The sequence below is a fragment of the Sinohyriopsis cumingii genome, chromosome 10 (assembly GCF_028554795.1).
Source record: "Sinohyriopsis cumingii isolate HCF-2022 chromosome 10, ASM2855479v2, whole genome shotgun sequence".
Lineage (NCBI taxonomy): Eukaryota > Metazoa > Mollusca > Bivalvia > Unionida > Unionidae > Sinohyriopsis > Sinohyriopsis cumingii.
This window is the reverse complement of record NC_142970.1, coordinates 66,013,207-66,034,984: the sequence shown is the minus strand read 5'-3', so window position 1 is coordinate 66,034,984 and position 21,778 is coordinate 66,013,207. Positions and strand designations below refer to the sequence as shown.

General features: G+C 37.0%; 1 protein-coding gene across 2 annotated transcripts in view; it reads right to left on the bottom strand.

The window, feature by feature from the left end:
* The window catches only part of LOC149790300 (uncharacterized), a 31,753-nt gene extending 15,408 nt beyond the window's left edge, over positions 1-16,345 (bottom strand). For both annotated transcript variants that reach the window (XM_089972346.1, XM_089972347.1), the window contains exon 1: positions 16,213-16,345. The gene's annotated coding sequence lies outside the window, so the exon portion shown is untranslated. The remainder of the gene's footprint in view (positions 1-16,212) is intronic.
* Positions 16,346-21,778: the final 5,433 nt, after the last annotated feature.

Here is a 21,778-nt window from a genome sequence, read left to right as displayed (position 1 = left end):
GACGTCAATCACGTACATAGAAATACGAGGATCCGGAACACAAGGTGGTCTATAATAGCCACTACAAGTTGATCCTGGCAAAGAATATATTGGTGCAGTATCCTCTCTGATGAAAAAAATCATAATGTCAAAGTTAGAAAAGGATATACTGCAATTCATCGTGATCAGGCAATTGTTGAACGATTTAATATAATACTTGCTGAAAGATTGTTTGGATATCAATATACGAAGGAAATAATTCAGAAAGATATGAGATCTCGTGAATGAGTTACAAGAATACCAAGCGTGATAGCTGTATTAAATCATGAAATTACTCGTGCGCGACATTCTTTGTTATACTATGAAACCCATTAATGAAATTAAAAAACAAAACAACATATGCCAATGCCATGCCATGACTTTTCAAAACCACTAGTGCTAGGTAATGTAACTGTCAGATATTCATATGAACCATTGTGAACTTGAAGGTTGTATAAAGAGAACGACTGGTCCTACTTGGAGTATTGGCGTGATAAGATCCACAGGTAGATCCGCAATCTATAGGCTAGATTAAATTGTTCCTCAGCGTGGATTTGTACGAGAGCAATTACGAGTAATTCTTGAAGATACCCAATTAACACCGCGTTCACTTTTGTGAACAAGCGCTTGGACATTGTTAACACTCAATACAGGGCAGCATCAGATTTTCGAGTGTGTGACCAAGAAAACTATTAAATCTATATACGGTAAATTGTCTTGGATTATTATTTAAATATTGCCACAAACATTTCTGTGTTAAGCTTGCACAATGACTATTTTGATGTTGGTTCAGCGTCTTGATAAATTCAACATCGAGAATTATAGTCACGTTTTTTTGTCACATTGTTTATAACCAACTACTTTTTTGTCTTACTACACCATTATCAATAACATTATCGCTATTACCAGCAGTTTCTGTAAGTTCTATAATAACCCTGCACAGCTGAGATATTCTTCTGACTCGAGCCACTGCGAGATAAGCTAAATTTGATCATTCGATAAGATCACCAACAATCCAAATAGTAGTATCACAAGTAGTTAATCATTATGACAAATGAATTGTTGTAGCATATCCTAGAGTCCATGGAGTTTTGTCCATCGTTAAGGCTGGTCAATAAGACATTGGAATAGGTAGATTTAGACATTTTTATTTATGTAACATATGCTCTTGAACTATCTTTCTATTTGAAACTATCAAATAATCCGGTCTGAATAAATTCTAAAAATTGTTAATATGAGTTTTTGAAATTATCTCACGCAATATTTCACACTGAATTTTATTTGGTTGTATTCTGGTTACGTTCTTACACTCTCTTAATTCTGGATCAATGATTATTATTTATTTCCTCACAATGATCAACACAGTTCTTTAATCATTATTACAACATTAGTTTTTATCAACAACCAACCAAGAAATAGTTTTAGTGTTTCTAGCGGCACTGTGCTTATTCATCCCAAATAATAATCCGTTTTGATTTCAACATCGGCAGATTCAGAATAGCCAAGCATGTTTTCTTGTTTATTCTCCATTCGCCTCATGATGCATAAGCTCCTATATCTAATTGTTCTAACAATCCTGCTTGTTTTTATTGATATAAGATGATTCCGTAGCGACTTTAACCGGGGTATCCGATAATATGTTTATCATCGATACTAAATGTATCGAAACATATGCGAGCATTCAAGATCTTAAATGAGCAAACTGTGGTGACTCACCATCAATATAACACACAATTGTACCTAACGTAGTTCCGTTGGGCAAGAAAATTATTTCTCGACTTATAAATATGTTTTTCTTCGTTGTATCACTAATTATGAAATCTAGTTCATAATCATCTATCATTAATCTTGCACAATGTCGTTCATGATCACATGATTCTCCTTGGGTAAATTTACCAATTATTGTTCTGCCGAGATCTTTTGCAATTTTATTCTCGAAATCGGTTATATTAGGAAATTTATCATCATGGTATTTGTTTTGCAGTGGTAAACAAACTTGCTTCTGCGGGCTATATGATATAATTGCTTCACTTACTGTTAACAATAATAGTATTTTTACATCGAGTATATATCGTAATAATACTGTTGGTGCCCTTGATGTGCTTGCCCTTGATGTGGATGGTATAGCCTGTGGCAGATTTCAGTGGTGCTGTCAGTTTCTTCGTGGGACCCATTGATTTATTTATGCCATCGTACATGCCTCTGATGTTTCCAATATCTGCTGCTGACTGGATACTCTGACAGAGCTGAAGCCAGTATTCATTGGCACACTGCCGTGCTAATCTCTGCACTTTGCTTCTGGTAGACCTGTATGCCTGTAGTGTCTTCTGACAGTGTCTCTGGTCGGTGTCTCAGTCAGCACTGTGGAAGGTACGGGTAAGAAACACACCCTTCATGGCTGACCGTCTTGTAATGATCAAGTCCAGCTGGTGCCAGTGTTTAGACCGGGGATGCCTCCAAGACACTTTGTGCTGTGGCTTTGTCTGAAAGAATGAATTGGTGATGTTGAGTTCGTGGTACGAGCACATCTCTAGAAGGCGCTGCCCATTCTCATTCATCTTCCCAACGCCAAACTTGCCAAGACAGGAGGGCCAAGAGTCATGATCGGCACCCACCCTAGCATTGAAGTCGCCCAGCAAAATCAAGTTCTCTTCCTTGAGAATTTTGTCAATGAGCGACTCTAACTCATCATAAAACTCATCCTTGGTATCTGTGGCGGATCTTAGTGTGGGAGCGTAAACACTGATCAGGTTGACAGGCCCGTTTGTGGTGTGGAGGCGGAGGAATAGCAGTCTTTCTTTTCCTTGTTGGCAGGGTTCTATCATTCCCAGCAGAGTGTTCCTGACAGCGAATCCAACACCAAACTCTCTGGCTTCATCTGCACTCTTTCCTTGCCAGAAGAATGTGTAGTTCGTTTCTCTGAGGGACCCAGAATCTAGTAGTCGTGTCTCCTGTAGTGAGGCGATGTCGACCTGGAGCCTTGCAAGTTCGTCGTTGATGACTGAAGTCTTACGAACATCACTGATTGTCTGGAGATCATCTGAAAGCTCAGTCAGCATGGTCCGGACATTCCAGGTACCTAGCTTGAGGATTGAAGTCTTCTTTTTCATTTTTATTTTGTCATTTCTTGGTGCAGTAGTTGCAGTCCACTTGTCAGGTACTCGCGTACCTTAAGCCTTACGTACCCAGCAAGGCAGGTGAACTGTGGCGGGACGGCACCTTATTGGCTGGGGGATGCCCAGTTTGAGGCGGGCTGTAGCTGTCCAGTGAAACATGTTGGTCTCTCCCACCGTCGGAAGCAACCCATGGCGTCTGGCTCCACGCCAATCGAGCGGTGACTTATAACCGGTAAACTGCTGCTTCCCGTGTTGTGTAAAAGCTATGGAGCGAAGCTGGAGTGTCCTCTCCAGGGCGCAAGCCTGGGCAGGGTGATATGGAGAATCAACTGTTGCCCATGCAGCTGATCCCCCCTCTCCACGCAGCTGATGGATCCAAGGGAAAGGACAAGCCGATACGTCATGGCACCAGCTGCGTCGCAGGAGTTGCCGAGATGACACTGAAATCAATGCCAAGTCGCCTTAGGGACTCCGACTCCGGATTTTCTGTTGGGGTTTACTCCCTTAGCCTTTCCCCTGAGAGGGTATAGTCGCAAGGCAGCGATGGTTTGAAATCGGAGTTTACCTTCTCCTAGATGGGCGACCACCCAAGGTTAACGAGCACCATCTGCCCGAAGCATCTGGTTCTGAGGCGCCAGAAGCTCGCCTGTCATCCCTTCTCCAGTCAGTTTAAACAGGTTCCGCCACTCGTGAAGGCCTGGATATGGATTTGATTGTCAGACGCTCTATCAGACGCAAGCCATTGGGAGATTTCCAAGGGAAGTGGGTGCTTATCTCCCACAACTGCCCCCGGCGATGACAACCCTTGAAACCCGCAAGCAGATGGAGCGTTGGGTGGAATACTACTCCGAACTGTACTCCAAAGAGAACCACGTGAACAATGATGCCCTCAACGCCATTGAAAACCTCCCTCTCATGGTCGAACTGGATGAGAAACCTACTGTAGACGAACTAAAGAAGGCCTTAGAGAAACTGTCCCTAGGTAAAGCCACAGGGAAGGATGGCATCACAGCAGAACTCATCAAGTGTGGATGTAGCGTGCTTCTCACACACCTGCACGACCTCCTCTGCCAGTGCTGGGGCGAGGGGGCATTGCCTCAGGACATGAGAGATGCTAACATCATAACCCTGTACAAGAAAAAGGGCGACAGAAGCGACTGCAACAGCTACAGGGGCATATCACTTCTCAGCATTATGGGTAAAGTTTTCGCACTCGTCATCCTGAACAGACTGCAGACGCTTGCTGACAGAGTTTACCCAGAGTCGCAGTGCGGGTTCCGCGCAGAGAGGTCCACAATCGACATGATCTTCTCTGTCAAGCAACTGCAGGAGAAATGCAGAGAACAACACAGAACCCTCTTCCTGGCCTTAATAGACCTCACCAAGGCATTCGATCTGGTCAGCAGAGACGGACTCTTCACAATCCTGGCGAAAATTGGTTGCCCTCCAAAGCTGCTAAGCATGATCCAGTCCTTCCACGATGACATGAAAGGCACAGTGCAGTATGATGGCTCAACATCCGACCCCTTTGACATCCGCAGTGGAGTTAAACAGGGCTGTGTCCTTGCCCCCACGCTCTTCGGCATCTTCTTCGCAGTCCTGCTCAAGCACGCCTTTGGTACGTCCACAGAAGGGATTTACCTGCACACACGATCAGACGGCAGACTGTTCAACCTGGCACGACTGAAGGCAAAGAGCAAAGTGCGTGAAGTAACCATCAGGGACATGCTCTTCGCAGACGATGCTGCTATAGCCACCCACACAGAAGCTGAGCTTCAGCGCCTGATGGCCCGCTTTGCTAAAGCATGTGATGAATTTGGGTTAACCATAAGCCTAAAGAAAACAAACGTGATCGTTCAGGACGCGGACCCCCCCAAGCATCATCATCGACAACTATGAACTTGAGGTGGTGAGTCAGTTCATGTATCTCGGCTCTACCATCACCAACAACCTCTCGCTCGATGCTGAGCTCAACAAGCGGATCGGAAAGGCATCAACAACTCTCTCCAGGTTATCGCAGATAGTGTGGAACAACAGCATGCTGACCATGAACACTAAAATCACCGTGTACCGTGCATGCGTGCCAAGCACTCTCATGTATGCCAGTGAAACCTGGACTCTGTACGCCTCACAAGAGAAAAGACTGAGCGCATTTCACATGCGATGCCTCCGACGCGTACTCGTGATCACCTGGAGCGACCGAGTAATAAACAACGAGGTGCTCGAGCGTGCCAAGATTCCCAGCATGATCACACTCCTCCGCCAACGCCGCATCAGATGGCTGGGCCATGTACGTCGGATGGTTGACGGACGGATCCCCAAAGACATTCTTTATTCGGAACTCGCCTCTGGCAAAAGGCCGATCGGACGGCCACATCTCCGCTTCAAGGATGTCTGTAAGCATGACATGAAAGCCCTTGATATTGATGTCAACACCTGGGAAGAGCTCGCTCTAGACAGATCAGGCTGGCGACATGCTCTGATCACTGGTCTGAAAGCCGGAGAGGACAAGCAACGCTTGCTAGCTGATGAAAGACGATCGCAGAGGAAGAAGAAGCAGCTTCATCCAACACCTGACACAACCTTCAAGTGCAACAAGTGCAGCAGGGACTGCCACTCCCGCATTGGACTACTTAGCACAGCAGACGCTGCACAACCACCAACCGGGACATCTCTCATGGGCGCAGTTCCATCGTCTCTCGAGACTAACGGATGCCAACAACAACTGTTGGTGCCCATATTTTTCTGAAATAACAAATCGGATGAAGATCTTCGGCAAACTGAAATGACTCGATAAAAATGAATCCAGTCAGGTCAAAATCTGGTAAGGATCCATTTATCCATACTCTGGTCATCTGGTGTGTTGGGATGTCCAAATCGTTCAAAATGCATATAACAGTCTCTCATTCCAAGAAAACTTCCAAGATAACAAGCAAATTTGGAGATACTGGGTGATGTGACAAATGTGAAAAAGGGTGGTTAAGTCTGTAAATACAGAGACTGGCGAAGAAAAAATATTTACATCAATAAATGCAGTTGGCAGACATTTTGATATTCGCCCGCGTTCGCTACAATATGCCACATATCATATTACCAGATAAGCATTTTGGATGAAATGTAAACAAAACCTAATATTTCTGTATCTTCCGATTGTTGCTGCGTAATATTCCATTTTTTGTCATTATTCAGTACTAATAGACAATAATTTTAATAACTGTGTGCGATTAACTGTGAGTGGGGTAACGTAATTTTGTAATACTTCAAATTAGTAAAAGGGTATTTACACCTTTGAACTTCATCATTCACACAAAACAGTAAATCACACCGCCCGTTACTTGTAGAAAACTGTTAAGCTATTTCTTGATCTTTAGGTAAATATCAGTATACAGGCCAACACGTATTTCAACGTTGACTTTGTCAAAGCAGAAATATAATGTGCGATTGTCCTTTGGCAATCTAGAGTTTCACGTGAGGGTTGTGTCGTCCTTAGAACTAAGATTATAGTGCTGTAAGTAGCTTCATCTGTGTTGTGTCGTCATTAGAACTAAAATTATATGTAATATGCTATACATATGCTAATTGTTGTGCCGTCCTTAGAACTAAGATTGTAAAAAGATGCTGTAAATATACTACTATAGTTAAGATAATGCTTTAAATGTAATAGTAATATATAATAATCTAATAATATGTAATATTTTTAAATATACGTTTATAATATAATGAACTACAAAAATATGAATGATATTATTTCTGCAATTAAAAATTAAAACAAGAAAATATAAAAATATATGATGAACTAAATCTTGAAAAAAATTATGTGCAATTTTGAATCATTACAACAGTGAAAATGTAAATATATGTATACACTACCAGCAGAATATAAGTTCATTAAGTTCATTCAACAACCTATGTTCCAGTCCTTGGCTAGGGTCAGAGAAACAGATGTTGAACAATTCGACTCACTTTCATGGACAATTGAAAAAAATGAGATCATAATTAGCTAACGAATACTTAACAATTTTTTTAACATTTGTTTGAGACAGTTGAGATATATTATGTCTGATCGTGTTAATGAAAGTAGTATCAGTAATTGTCTGTGAAAGAGAAAGTTGTGGCAGCGAGTGTTTCAACTTTGGCGTAAAGGATTGTGAAATGACATTCAAATATATTTCTGATGATAACATGTATTCTCATTAGGAACTATTTTATTCTCGTTCAGATTTATTTTATGATAATAGTATTTTTCTGCATTGTATGGTTTTCGATGATTTTATGTACTACATAACCCCATTAAATTATAAAATCAGTGAAAAATAAGATTTTTATTTTTATTCCGACAATAATATTTCATCGGATTATAATATGTATTCGGATTATAATATCTGTTCTGATTCAGAAAATAATATTCTATTATTTAGATAGTAATATTTATTACTGATGCCGAATTTCTTATAAAGATCTGAGATTCTGTAACAATTTAGTCAATATTTATCTTTTTTTGATACTTTTAGTCGACGTGTTAGTAGCAAATCCATTAAATTACTGATTCTCGATTTGTCAAACTTCATGCACTTGTCTAAGTGATTTTAGGATTTGTTTATAAATTTGTTAATTTGGTTCATATTTTAGTAGAAAATTAATCAGAATCAGAAAAGTAAAACATTACTTCAGACTGTGTTTGATGAGAATTTATTTTAAAAAATCAATTAGAAAAGCGCATGAGGTTTAACCCTTCGAGAATCAGTAATTTAATGGACTTGGAAAGATCATTCGATACGTTTACTGCTACTACTACTACTACTATTAATAATAATAATAATAATAATAATAATAATAATAATAATGCTAATAATAATAATAATAATAATAATAATAATAATTATCTTGATAATAATATTTATTATGAAATTTTCTGTTTCTAGTAGGATTTTTAAAAATTACTGGGACGATTCATCCTGTCAAATTAAAAATTCTGACTGATTTTCATGATTTTATGTACCATTCACCCTAACAAACTATATAATCTAACTGTTTTCATGATTTTATGTACCATTCACCCTAACAAACTATAAAATCTAACTGCTTTTATGTTTTTAGGTACGATTCAACCCATCAAATTATAAAATCTTACTAATCTTCATAATTTTAAGTACTATTTACCTAAAATCTGGACGAGAATCGGTAAGCACTAAATTTTGTTTAGTTTTTCTGTTTTCGATGAGAATTTTTATGATTTTAAGTATTATTTACCCCATCAATTTGATGAAATTGCTTGATAGACTGATAAATTATGGGTAATATACCCATAAATTTGATGACATTGCTTGATAAAGTGATAAATTATCAGTTATATACCCATCAATTTTATGAAATTGTTTGATAATATAAAACATTATGGGTAATATACCCGTACAATTATAAAATTAACTAAGTTTCGTTATTTTGAGTACTATATACCCTTTCTAATTATAAAGTCTGAACGAGAATCAGTATTAAAAAAATTGTCATAACATATATTATTTTCCGTGATTAGGAATCAGATTAAAATCAATCATGAACGTGAAGATCTATGATCTTACATACACATTCAAATTAAAAATTTCATTCCGTAAATCAAGTAACCGTCAAAATTGATCAGTACGTTTGAAATGTATCCTTGATAATAGCGAATTATGTCATAGCAAATAGACTGCATTAATAGGTTCCTGTACAATCGAATATCCGGGAGGTACTTGAGGTGTAAATATATATAAAATATATCCAAGCTGAGCCTGATTTGATTTTTCAAGACGGATTTGATACCTGCCGGAAATCGCATGACGTAGAAGATTAGTTGTAATTGTTGATGGTATAATAACAGTTCCTGGTGAAATATGGCAACCTCTACCGTACTGTTCATTGTTATGTACGAGTATATTTGCTGGAGGGGCTATTTTTTCCATACGGATAATATTTTTGGAAAATATTCATCGATACGATCAATGACTGATTTCTTAGCTCGTCCGCATTAAATTCTGGTGTTACAGATGTCGGTAATTGTTATTCTGTAATTTTATATGCGCCCAGGAATGATGGTTTCATTTTTGAGACATTAACTGCTTCATCAGCATGTTAATTACATTTTCAATGATACGTTGATTGACGAAATCAAGATTGGATACAAACTGATTTAAATGTTGCATTGCTACGATGATCTGTTTTTGTTTTTTTTGTTTTGTATCTTGGCTGTACTATTGTAAGACGATTGAAAACATATTTACAGTTGATCGAACTCGTATTTGTATTCTGACTTCATGTCGTCTGAAAATCTATTAATATATTCTTTGTATAATTTGTCTTTATTGATATATTTATCGTAATAAAACCCAAGTCTTATACAGTAAGCTTTGTACCATCAGACGCAATGAAAGTAGATTCCGCAGGAATACAGGGATTTTTTTCTCTCTCGATATTCTGGATGTTTTTAAAATATTCGTTTGTCCGCGGAGAAATCGACACGCTGAGATTCTGGTGGTCCTTGATAATCAGGTGGTATCTCAGGCCATCCTAACACGCTTCGAATTTATTACTAATATATATCTACAGCATAATATAGAGAATTTATTTTTATCGCTGCTGATTATGATGCTTAGCTAACAGTGATATCTACCTATGATTCTTTTCATTTAATACATTCAATTCTGCGATGGAATTCATCGTTGATTTGTTTAATTTGATAATTGCCCGTGGGAATTCCAATGACTTGCCAATCAGGAGTTCATGTGGGTTTATTTTTTATACGAAAATATGGAAGGTTTGTTTGCTGGTAATCCACCAAACGAATTTCATCTTATATTTGGCCAGTAATGATATATTCGTAATTGTGATTGTGCTAATTCGTTCGTTGGAATTGAAGTTGGAAAGTTGACGCTAAATTCAGGATTGGTTGAGCTTGCTGATAGTATCGTGGTTTTTAACGGAGTTGTATTAACGACAATCTGCTGTAATAATTCGTTCGGCATTGACATTATTATTATTATTATTATTATTATTATTATTTTATTTTTTTAATCGGGCGTGTATTCTATCACAGTCATCACTTCTGGGTAAATTTTAACCATCTCCGTCAACTCAATATCTGATATTATTCCATGGCTAAGATCTGATGATATGAACGAAGATAATTAGGAGTATGCATGCATCGCTTTATGTAACATTGTTATATACTCATGTAGTATTTTTTGAGATGATATTAAGTACACCAGCAAATGTTGTTGCAGCTGAAATACAACTTGTTATAACTCCTCGTGTCGTCATTGTCATTGCTGATAGCAATAAGCCTATTCCAGCGATAACAGTAGACGCCGAAACACAAACTTACGTCAATGACAACTACAAGTCTTCGATACATTTTTACTTTGACTGTATACTCTTCAACGATATTTTTCAGTTTGGTTTGCCACTCACATACTTGATTGTAACAATAATGTTGAACGTTGATTGGGAAGCTCATTACATTTTAAGTAGGTGGTAGTTTAGTTAATTAAAGACACCAGTAGTAAAACACGGGGTTGCCTTTTTCTTCGGGTTTCACCACGAATGTTCATTCGTCGTGTTGATCCCACATAACTAACTAACTTATGTCCAGTAAACTAGTTAATTGGATAACCCAGTGGTATTGTGGTGGATATCGTGAATGTCGTAGCACCAAGTACTAAGAATCTGTATGACCCTTTAGCCTCAGCGCGACGTCTAATGGATTTATTAGTGGTGAACGTAGTGTTGATCCAGATTATGCCGTATATACTACACGGTCGGTAACTTCTTATGTCAGAGAGCTTTATATCAATAACCGCTGAATTTCAAAACAAAATCGTTAATGACTCTATTTATGTTTTTACGAAAATTTAAAAACGATTGTACTTGATTAGAATATTCAGATCTAAATGTGATCATTCCATCGTTGATTGTTATTAACGATTTCATCATCGGAATGCTGCTATCTTCGACATATTTCTTCGTTTCAGCGTCATTGCTTGATTCTGGTTCTCCAAGACCAGTAATTTTATTATTAGTCATATTGAGAGAATCAGTCATTGTATCACCTGCGGTTAATAAGCGATCATTGATCTCAGTTCTGATCATGCTGTTGTTGCTGTCTACATATATTTTTGTTACCACTCATCATGTGATTTTGGTTCTCTCATATTAATAATTGCATTTTTGATCATATTGAGATCGCCGTACATAATATCCCAATTATTTTGATACGACCATCAATTTCTCCAATGATTGATGAAACTGATTCCTCTGGTTTTTTAATTTTATCGTTTTTAATGAATACCGCTATGCTATATCCGGTCGCATCTGGAATTCGAAGAATAATTTCTGTCAACAGGATGTTATTCCGCTTTAATCGTCCTTGTTTGTCTTGAAGAACAACGACTTCGTTTTGGTCCACATTTGCAAGACTCAAAATATTAGCGAGTTCATCCTTGACCTCGTCATGGGTTGGATTTTTAGATAAGTCGCCTTGAGGTTTGTCCTGCTTCTTACTCAGAGACGATCTTCCGTAAATATCTACCATTAACCTTAAGAACTGTTTAAAACGACGGACTGTCTGCTTGTATACTCATGCACGACTTTATGAGCAGGTATAGTTGATGATGACACAGCATCGAGTACAGCAATTACTTCACGCCCGCATTTTGGCGGATCTGTTATTGTCTGTGTTGGTAATGCTGAGTACCAGACTATAGTTTTTATTGAGTTTACGTAATTGAAAAATTCGTTTGGTGGAGCTAACTCATACAAATCAAAATAAACATTTCCTCGTTGATCAATTACGTATGCCACCCAGTGAGTATCTGGACGGGAACTTTCATCGAGATTAATAATGCCTGTTTCGGGGCCCCGAGTGGCCGAGTGGTCTAAAGCGCTCCTTGTTGCTCATCACTGCCATCTCACCTTTGTCTGCGGCGGTTGGAGTCTCAGATTAGTCAATGTGGGTATGTGAGAAAGCTTGCCAGTAGCTTCTCGTGGGTCGATGGTTCTTTCTGGGGTTTTCCCGGGTTCTTTTTCCACCATTAATACTGGCCGCCATGTATAGCCTATCGTGTGCTGAAAATTGGTGTTAAACCCCATAACAACAATAATAATGTCTGTTTCAATATTGTTTGGTTGTATTGGATCTCTGACGTTTTTTTTATATTTAATTTTCAGCAGCATCGAGTTAATAAAAATTACACATAGGAAGAGTCAGCGAAGCATTCATGAAAATCTCAGACCTTTTCCGTACCAATGAGGGGTTCCTGGCAATCTTATACGCATTTCCCTATTTTTAGAAGTCGTTATTCCATTTTACTTTCTTTAATGCCATCCCAGCAGCATTTCAAGAGTACCGGGTGCAGCTGCTTTTGCGACAGCTATCAACGCTGTTATAGCTGCAAGAAGTGAAAATACACCACTTGTTTTAACCACGTCTTTAATGGCATCCGCAGAAAGATCAGATTTAGTACCTGTATTTGATCGTTTGACGTAGATGACGTGCTTGAGTTTTGACGTTCAGTCAGTGATCGTTTATTTTGACCACACCGGATCTGAACATTTTATAATGTTATTTTTGTTCCAATACTTTTTTGATAATCATTGTAGTTTTTTAATTCCACTATCAGTCAGACTGAAACTAACATGATTATATGACATTATAAATATCAGGAGCGATTTAATTCCATGTTTTTTTTTACTGGGGCATCAATAACTCTCATTCGTCTACCAACACCTTCGAGTAACATTGTTTTTCCTGAGAGTATAACAGCGATTGCTCTGTAATTAGCTATAGCTCCTCTTGCCCCACGAGCTCGAAGGTGTATATTTAAATAATAAATAAATCACAATGTTCCAGCGAAGAGTAATAAATCGGATACAACGTTGTAAAATCTAGTTGTGATATTTGCAGACCGGAATCAACATTTTGATCACGACCCATGAATGTCATCAACTGTGATATGCACTTGCTAAATGAATTTTATCAAAATTGGATAATATATGTAAGGATAGTGCTTGACGTCCATTTATTGTCAGTGAAACCTCAGTAATACAAAGTTTGTCAAATATCATTATACTGTGTGTTTGTGAGTTTATTCGTGCAGCGTCTTGGAAATCAATAAATATATGTCGCGGTGCAGAAACACCTTACTGTGATGCTATCTGCCATTTAATAAACCGTTAGTATTACTTTGAACACTATATGTTGTCTCACTCAACCATGATAATGTTGATTTACCACCTGAGTCGATAAAGGGGAGCAACCGCTGTTCTTCAGTGAGTGATGGTATCATTGTTGGTATCCACAACGAAAGTTTTGTCAGCATTACTTTACCTGCATCACCGATAGGGTGCCCGATTGCATCATCGTCAGTAGCCTTCCTTACAAGCACAACTGTATGCTTAGCTCCAAAAATAACCTTTCTAACATTTCTGTAAAATCCAAAGATATGTGACATTGGACATGCACATTCAACTCTTCAACTTCCATCTTTCAGCATTGATCGACGCGATGCAAATGCTAAGTTGAATTCTGGATTAACACAATGAACCACCGGTCACACATCAGCGTCAGCGGCTTTTCTTGGTCGTTTTATAATATACTGTATGTTATTAGGTTGGTCAGAAGTGTCTTTGGAAAATATCATTGACGGACCAGCTGATCTTGAATAATCGTTGGAATATCTTGCCAGACCCAATATCGTCGTGGCAACATCGACAACGTTTTGACATATTTCAATGTTTTCCCGTCAGTCTTGCATATAGCACTGTTAAATAACGCCATAATACCATTATTAACGAAACATGTTCTAGCATCAGCTCCATATTCAGTATTATCTGTTGCAGAATTTCACCTTCTACTTCAATAAATGATTCAGCGGTAGGAAATATCTACTTGTATCACGAACGTGCAGCTCATTTGGACCAAGCTGATTTGGCTCTCGTGTGTCATACGAATAATACTGAAAATTACGTACCGATTCATTCATGAAAACTGGCACATCCATGTCAAATGCGGGATACACGTTTGAACATTTTATTATTATTGTTTTCTTCTAACCCGAAGACCACTTCCTGCTATCAAACTTTCCGTTATATTTGTTTTCTTTTCCTGGTAAGGGTAAACCAACCAACTCTGCTAGTTTTTTTTTTGCAACTTGATTTATTATTTTACTGACATTTACAGGCATAACTTCGTTACTGGGTACTTTACTGGCTGCGGGATTCGTTGTATTGATCATGCTAATCTATCCTTGATTGCGGAGAATGCTTTACTAACAACATCACTAATAACACCAATACCTTTGCAATCGGTATTGCTTTTGTGACTATCCATCTAAATAGACCCTGAACAACATCACCGAGTCCATCACCGTAAAAGGCTGCATATTTTGGTAATCGCGAATTTATCACCCTGTACCATCTAGGTCTGAACTGAAAATTATGTACGGTCATCTTATTTTAATCATTGTATTTAATTTATACCCTCAATCACTGTGATAATCATCAACGATTTCATCAATAAGAGACCGATAAATATTAATATCCACGATAACGCCTGAAATAATCGTATATCAGCTGCTTCATAAAAAATTTCTGGAAAATTCTTACCCGCTAGTTTTTCGCCATTCAGAATTTCTAATCGTTAAAAATCAACAATGACGTTATTGGGACATAAATTAATAAGGACACTCCCACTAGTACCTGAACCAATATCACTTCCTGATGCTTATTTTTCCTCACTTGTTGCTTTGTCTGCTTATTTCGTACTTGTTGCTGAGCATAATATCGATTTTTGGTTAGTTCCTTTATGTTGTACCTTCATTTCTTCTTCTATTTGTATCCTTTCTTGTTTCGCTTGTTCAATATACTCATTTACTCTCTGTTTAAAAAGAGTAAAATTATTAATATCTGATCTGAGGAGTATTAGATATATATCCTTGACCCAGTCGGCATCTTTTGAAGTTTAACATATCCTGGCTTTATATATTTATCACTTTCAATATATCCAAACGCGGCAATATTAATTAATTGATCTTGGTCAAGGATATCGGCAATACCTTCCGGTATAAATGTTAGCATAATGTTAGTTTTAACTTTTCGAGTCGGTTCAACTTAGGTTGTGGTTGAAGAGGTTGCTGTGGTGGTGGAAGACGACCATAAATACCAAAAAGACAATGTCTCAAGTGCTTTTAGAGCCGCCTCAGTTGCTGTAAAAACAATCTTGGTTTCTCCGATAATTGGGTTGAATAACTGTTATGTGCCTTCTTCGAATTCCACCCGAGACTCCTGACGAGCTTGTAGTTGCTACTTGACAGCATCACGAACAGTGATATATTTCTTGATTGACTCTAGCCGCTTTCGAGCTAATCTAGCTGTGCGAGATTCCATTTTTGATATAATAACGATTTAATTATTCAAGCATTACAGCAATAGAGAAGGTGCGATCAAAAATGAGTGTCCGACGGGTAAACAAAAACACGCATACAAATTTAGAAGAAAAGAAAACTAACGACATATATGAAGTAACAAAAAACTAACCCAATTAGAATAACTCTCGCTTTTGGTTAGAGGCTTCGATTTGACATTATTAAGCTGATATTATTCATTTATTTCGTATGGAGTTTTATTTTTTTTAAAATTGTACTTTAAAGCAAGTGGTCTGTTCACCCTCTCTGCTGCTCAATGTGTGTGAGAATTGATGAAAAAAGCAAACAATGACTTATAGCAAATCAAAGTAACTTTATCAGATTTGTAAATAGCTCGTAAAGAATGTAACTCTTACTACAAAACACCAATATAAAACCCACCTAGAAACAAAAACAGAAGAGTTAAAGCTACATGTCATGTACCAACGATCACGTGAATGTCCCTAAGGTCTGGTGGAAGTTAAATCCACAAACCGAATTTACCGACATACTGTGTGGTTGGGAATGTTATATCGAACAGGGAAGAAGGTAAATAGATGTAACTTTTGTATTTACTATCAACACTGTTAGTGTTTGTTTTACGAATGGTAATAAAGATAGCAAATAAGCAACATTTTACATACCAAACAAATGACAGTTACGTCCCAGTCAGCTGGTGTCTCGTGTCTGTTGTTTTGTTTTCCGAGCAAATATTCAGGTGCTGCTAAAACATATGTTTCCTGCCCCGATGACATGTCCGTTCAGGGTAAAAAACACATCTTATAAAAGCAAGGTTATAAATACATCTCTTTATACATTGCATTTCATTCAAAGATTATTTAACATCCTTGTGTCGGTATCGCTTTAGTTAATGTAGTCCATTGTCTTATTGTTTTCTATTTTAGGCTGATCTAAGTCTACAACGTATGTTGCTATTTCCGTGAGTGTGTAACTGTATACTTTCTGTTAGTTAGAAATGTGACGATGCATGGCAGTATCGTTAGGTTTTCAGTGTTCGTTGGACTGTGTTCACGTTACCAGAATATTAACTGCAACAAAGTCCACTATGTCTAGCAAAAAGACATTTATTTAGCAATGAATTACATGTTCACGGCTTGTGCAAAAAATAAAGAATATATCAAAATTTACAGCGTTTGGTTGCTTGTTATTATTTTGCTAAACAAAGGACGCTTTGTATGAAATTACTCAATCAATTTAAGTAAATAATGTAAGGAATAAGTGTCATACAATTGTCTTTTTTGATAACATTATCAATCACGTATACAGCTGAATCTAGTAAGTACCTGGCTGTAAAGTTGACAACCTGAGTAGACACTTAACCAAACTTGGTTGTGCCACCACCTGGCTGGGCTGCAAAATAATGTTAAAACTAACATAAATAATTAATTTATAGAATATAAAAGCCCCTTTTTACAGGATGCTAATCAAGTTATTTTCAAACTCTCGCTTATATTGTGGACTATTATTTTTATTATAATGTATCTGATGGGTTTTACAAAATTACCATTACATGGACTTCTACTAGATTGCTTCTCTCAGTCATGTTATTTATTTGTTATCCAAATCACACACACACACACACACACACACACACACACACATGAAACATTTCCTTATATATATATATATATATATATATATATATATATATATATATATATATATATATATATATATATATATATATGTGTGTGTGTGTATATATATATATATATGTGTGTGTATATATATATATATATATATATATATATATATATATATATATATATATATATATATATATATATATTCATAAAAGTGATATAACATCTAATTTGGTGTAGTATCTGTAAGTTGATTCTCTAAATCAGATGAAATGAATCCAACTCATAATAGTTAAATGTCTGTGCTGGGCCATAGTTTTCGTAGAAACTTGAATGAGACTACGCAGTATTGTAAATCGTTGTACAGCCATGTTACGTACTCGTTTAGCACGCTTAAATATATTGTTTGTTCTCTGCTGATGATTGATCATGTACAAATTAAACATAATAATGATATAACTATTTGTAAACTTTCAAAACATCATTTGAAACAATTGGTAATCCTTAAATGCGAGTTATCAAAAACAGTAAAATAGTAGTTGTTGTTCAGAGTAGTGTTGTTTCACAATCTATTCAGAAAGAAACCTTTTCAGAAAATAGAAGCATATATTTTCATTTATTGTAAACACTGCTATTTTTGCTTAGTTGTTGTTTTTGTTTCGTTTTGTTTTGTACTTTTTGCTTAAAGCCATTTCTCAGCACAAGATAGGCAGCGATCAATTTAGACCAATCTACTTTCGGGCATCATCGCTAGCCAAGGTTCAGTTGTGATAACCCGTTATACACATTGGCGTATAGAGCAGATATGTTTGTGCTTCGGGTCTTTGAATTTCGTTGGATGTGGCGGCAAGCCACCGTATCGAATCAAAATTAAGTTGTTTTAACCTGAGTACTGTTCCTACATGATCGAGGAAAAGGTAGCACACAACATGAATGGACTGATAAATAAGCAATTTTCCACTGCTGGTCTGTGTTTGCACAAATACCTTTCACTCAGATAGGACTGTAATGGCTTCTCTCTGGTACATACTCATACTTTCGATGTTAAACTTAGAGGGAATCGTTTGTAGGTCAGTTACCTCAACCATTTACAGTGCACCACGCTATTGATTAGTTGGCATTACGTACAATTAAATCCAATAGATGTCACCAGGACAAAGCACTAATATATATATTCGATCCGCCAAGGTGTAGATAGGGTTATCATATCGGAACCTTGGCTAGCGAAGATGACCTTGTCAACACTGCAGAGAGGTCGAATCCGATAACCACATCAAGCATATACAAAAAACAGAGAGATCCAGTGACAAAGAGCAACTGACAAAAATACAGTTTTTAATTTAGTTAACCTAGGTTTTATTTGGAAAAAAGATTTTAAGTTACATTTTCGTAGAAATATGAAGGTGAGATTGATGCTGTTACATACACTTAAGTTTTATGGACATATCCCTTCCTCTGTGGAAAGACGTTGATAGACAAGGAGAAAAGAAAGTGCACAAAATCTTTATGTTTTATGAAATCGACATTCTTTTGTTTATGAATTTTCCATTCAACAACCAAGAATTACTCACTATTTCTCATGCCTAACTGGATGACTTTTTAAGACAGACTAATACGCAACTCACTTTAGACGTTACTTATTTAGAATTGTAGACCACTTGAATTTCGTTTGCTTTTTATTTTCATAAATCGTATTTTGCTGATGGTGTAGCATAGTGCCGTCCCACGATAGTCTTAAAAATACAGGTAATAAGCAACACGAAGAATAAAAAGAAAAACGAGCAAATGCAGGAGTAAACTATCAAAATGTCGTGCGTTCTTATGGTGCTTTATTGTATTTATTAAAACAAATAATTAGATACAGAGAGAGAAATAAAAATAGGACGATAAATGTTGAACAGGTCCCAACATTGTTTGAGAGACAAAAAACGACAGAAAATAAATCGTTTGGGCATACTCTAAATAATATTAATATTGATGCAATGTTTAGATATTGTCTGTGACAATTCTAGACGATTATTATATGTTATCAACCTTACGATAAAATCGTCCGATGTACATGTTTTGAGTGCAATATACCTTTGAAGTGTGTGCATCAATGACATTTTTGCAAGAAAGGAACAACTGTACTTGATAACCAGACATGACAAATTTACTTCTGCATGCTTTAAACGGTGATTCTCTGAAGATTGTCTAAATTCATTTTTGAAAAGCTTGAGAAAAAAAAAAACTAACGGATTAGGCTGTCTTTTTTATGAGGTATACAAAATGAGCATAGGTACTCTCAAAAAAAAAAAAAACTCGGACAATTTGTGACTCTGAACATTAACCTACGAATTCGGCTTCACATTATGAAAATAAAAACCTGACATTCTGTTAGAATCGCATTATTTATAACTTACAGATTATGTTCGACTCAAGGGTACTAGCTGGTTTCAGACTTAAAGGAAGGATAACTTTACCGGTGTGATTTTCATATGTATTTCTGAGGATGCTTGTAGATGTACAAGTTTAATGAGAAAACAAGTGGAGCTAACTTAAGTTTGGCAATAATTTAAATATTGATGCAGTTAACTCCCATTGCTATAACAGTTCATTGACCAACATTGGCGTTCGGTTAACTCCCGTTGCTATAACGGTTAATTGACCCACACTGACATGCACTTAACTCCCGCTGCTATAACATGTTCATTGACCAACATTGACATTAAGTTAACTCCCTTTGCTATACCAGTTAATTGGCCCACCCTGACATGCAGTTAACTCCCGTTGCTATAACAGTTCATTGACCAACACACGAAACAAGAAAACATCTTGAATCGACAGGAATGAACTGTCACCTCGCAAAGGCAGATATTTTGTTATGATACGATATTTGGTCTCGACACTGACAGCACATTTACCACATTATTGGGCTCTATCATGCTGAAGAATGATATATATATATATATATATATATATATATATATATATATATAGAGAGAGAGAGAGAGAGAGAGAGAGGGACCCCGCAAAACTGAAACCTGATTATACAATGAACCCATTATAACTGATCATTTTCTGTAACTTTCCATCTTTAATATGAACATTCCTCAATCTCTCAATCAACTCGGAGGAATGACAGCACTTTTCGATCATATACTTCAATTTTAGTCTTAAAAATACCCGATAAAATGAAAAATCATTTGATACAAAGAAATATATTTAGCTACTAAATCTCTGAATCATAATGACACAGATAAACTTAGGCTAACAGGTACTTTAGTGGCCTGATCTGTGAAATAAGGGCAGTGAAAACGTCCCATATGCACGGTTGGCTAAAAATGCACTTAACATGCGCACCGAAACATATTAGGACTAATAATAAGATAATATAAGTCTCTGCAAAGTGTAAAGGAGCCATTGTTTAAGGCTAATTATTCTATTAATAACTAAATGCTTGTAGGTTAACGACTTGAAAAACAAAGCAAGCGAACAATTACTGCCAGATACGTTGCTTGTTTTCTTTGACGTCACATCTTTGTATATAACATTACCTCACATTGACGGGATAAAGGCCTGTAGAAAAGCATGGGCAACAAGAACTGTAGAAATCCACCCAAACACGTCCTAGTCCAAATCCTGGAGCTTGTCCTATAACTCAATAATTTTGAATTTAATGAAGAAAACTACCTCCAATTCAATGGAACCGCAATGGGTACGAAAATGGCCCCTTCGTATGCTAATATTTTTTGGGGGGAAAACTGGGGGTTCGGTTGAACTTACACCATATTAGTGGGTACGCTTTATCGCTGATATAGAAATGAAGTGGCAACATGGAAGAGAAAGTCTGGATGATTTCATATCAAAGGCAAACAAATTCAATGAAATTCACGGCAGAAGTCTCCAACTCAAATCACGTTTTCCTGGACACAACAACCAAACTGGTAGAAAACAAACTCCATACGGACATCTACTCGAAACAAACCACAAACACCAGTATCTATTCCCAACCAGCTGTCATCTAAAACACTGAATCAGGAACATCCCGTATAGTCAGGCACTTAGGATACGCAGAAATTGCTCCGACGATGAAACATTCCTAAAAAGTTCTGAAGAGTTATCTAAACAGTCATTTAATTTACGGAGGCTACGACAAACGCCTGATTACGCAGGCAACCCAAAGGGCTAAACAAACAAACTGCCATGACCTACTAAAATATGGAAAGAAGGAAAATTCTGATACGATACCATTTATCATGACCTACCATCCAGACAACTCCAAAGTTGGTAAAATCATCGGGAAACACTGGTCCATCGTGGAATAGTCGGACGTACTACAGTTAATCACTAATCAAGACCACCCTACTCAATATGGCCCCTGTAGGGATAACATGTGCAAAACCTATGAACATATGATAGAGACCAGGCCATTTTCTAGCACAGTGACTAGAGATAAATTAAACTTAAAATATCCAAACAAACCGTGCAAAACAGAGGATGTAATTTATCTCATCACATGTAAGACCTGTAGATTTCAGTATGTGGGAGAAACTCAAAAGCTACACAAAAGGATCATCTTTCATAGATCTGATTGGATGACAATTTTTTTACAGAAAACCTGTCG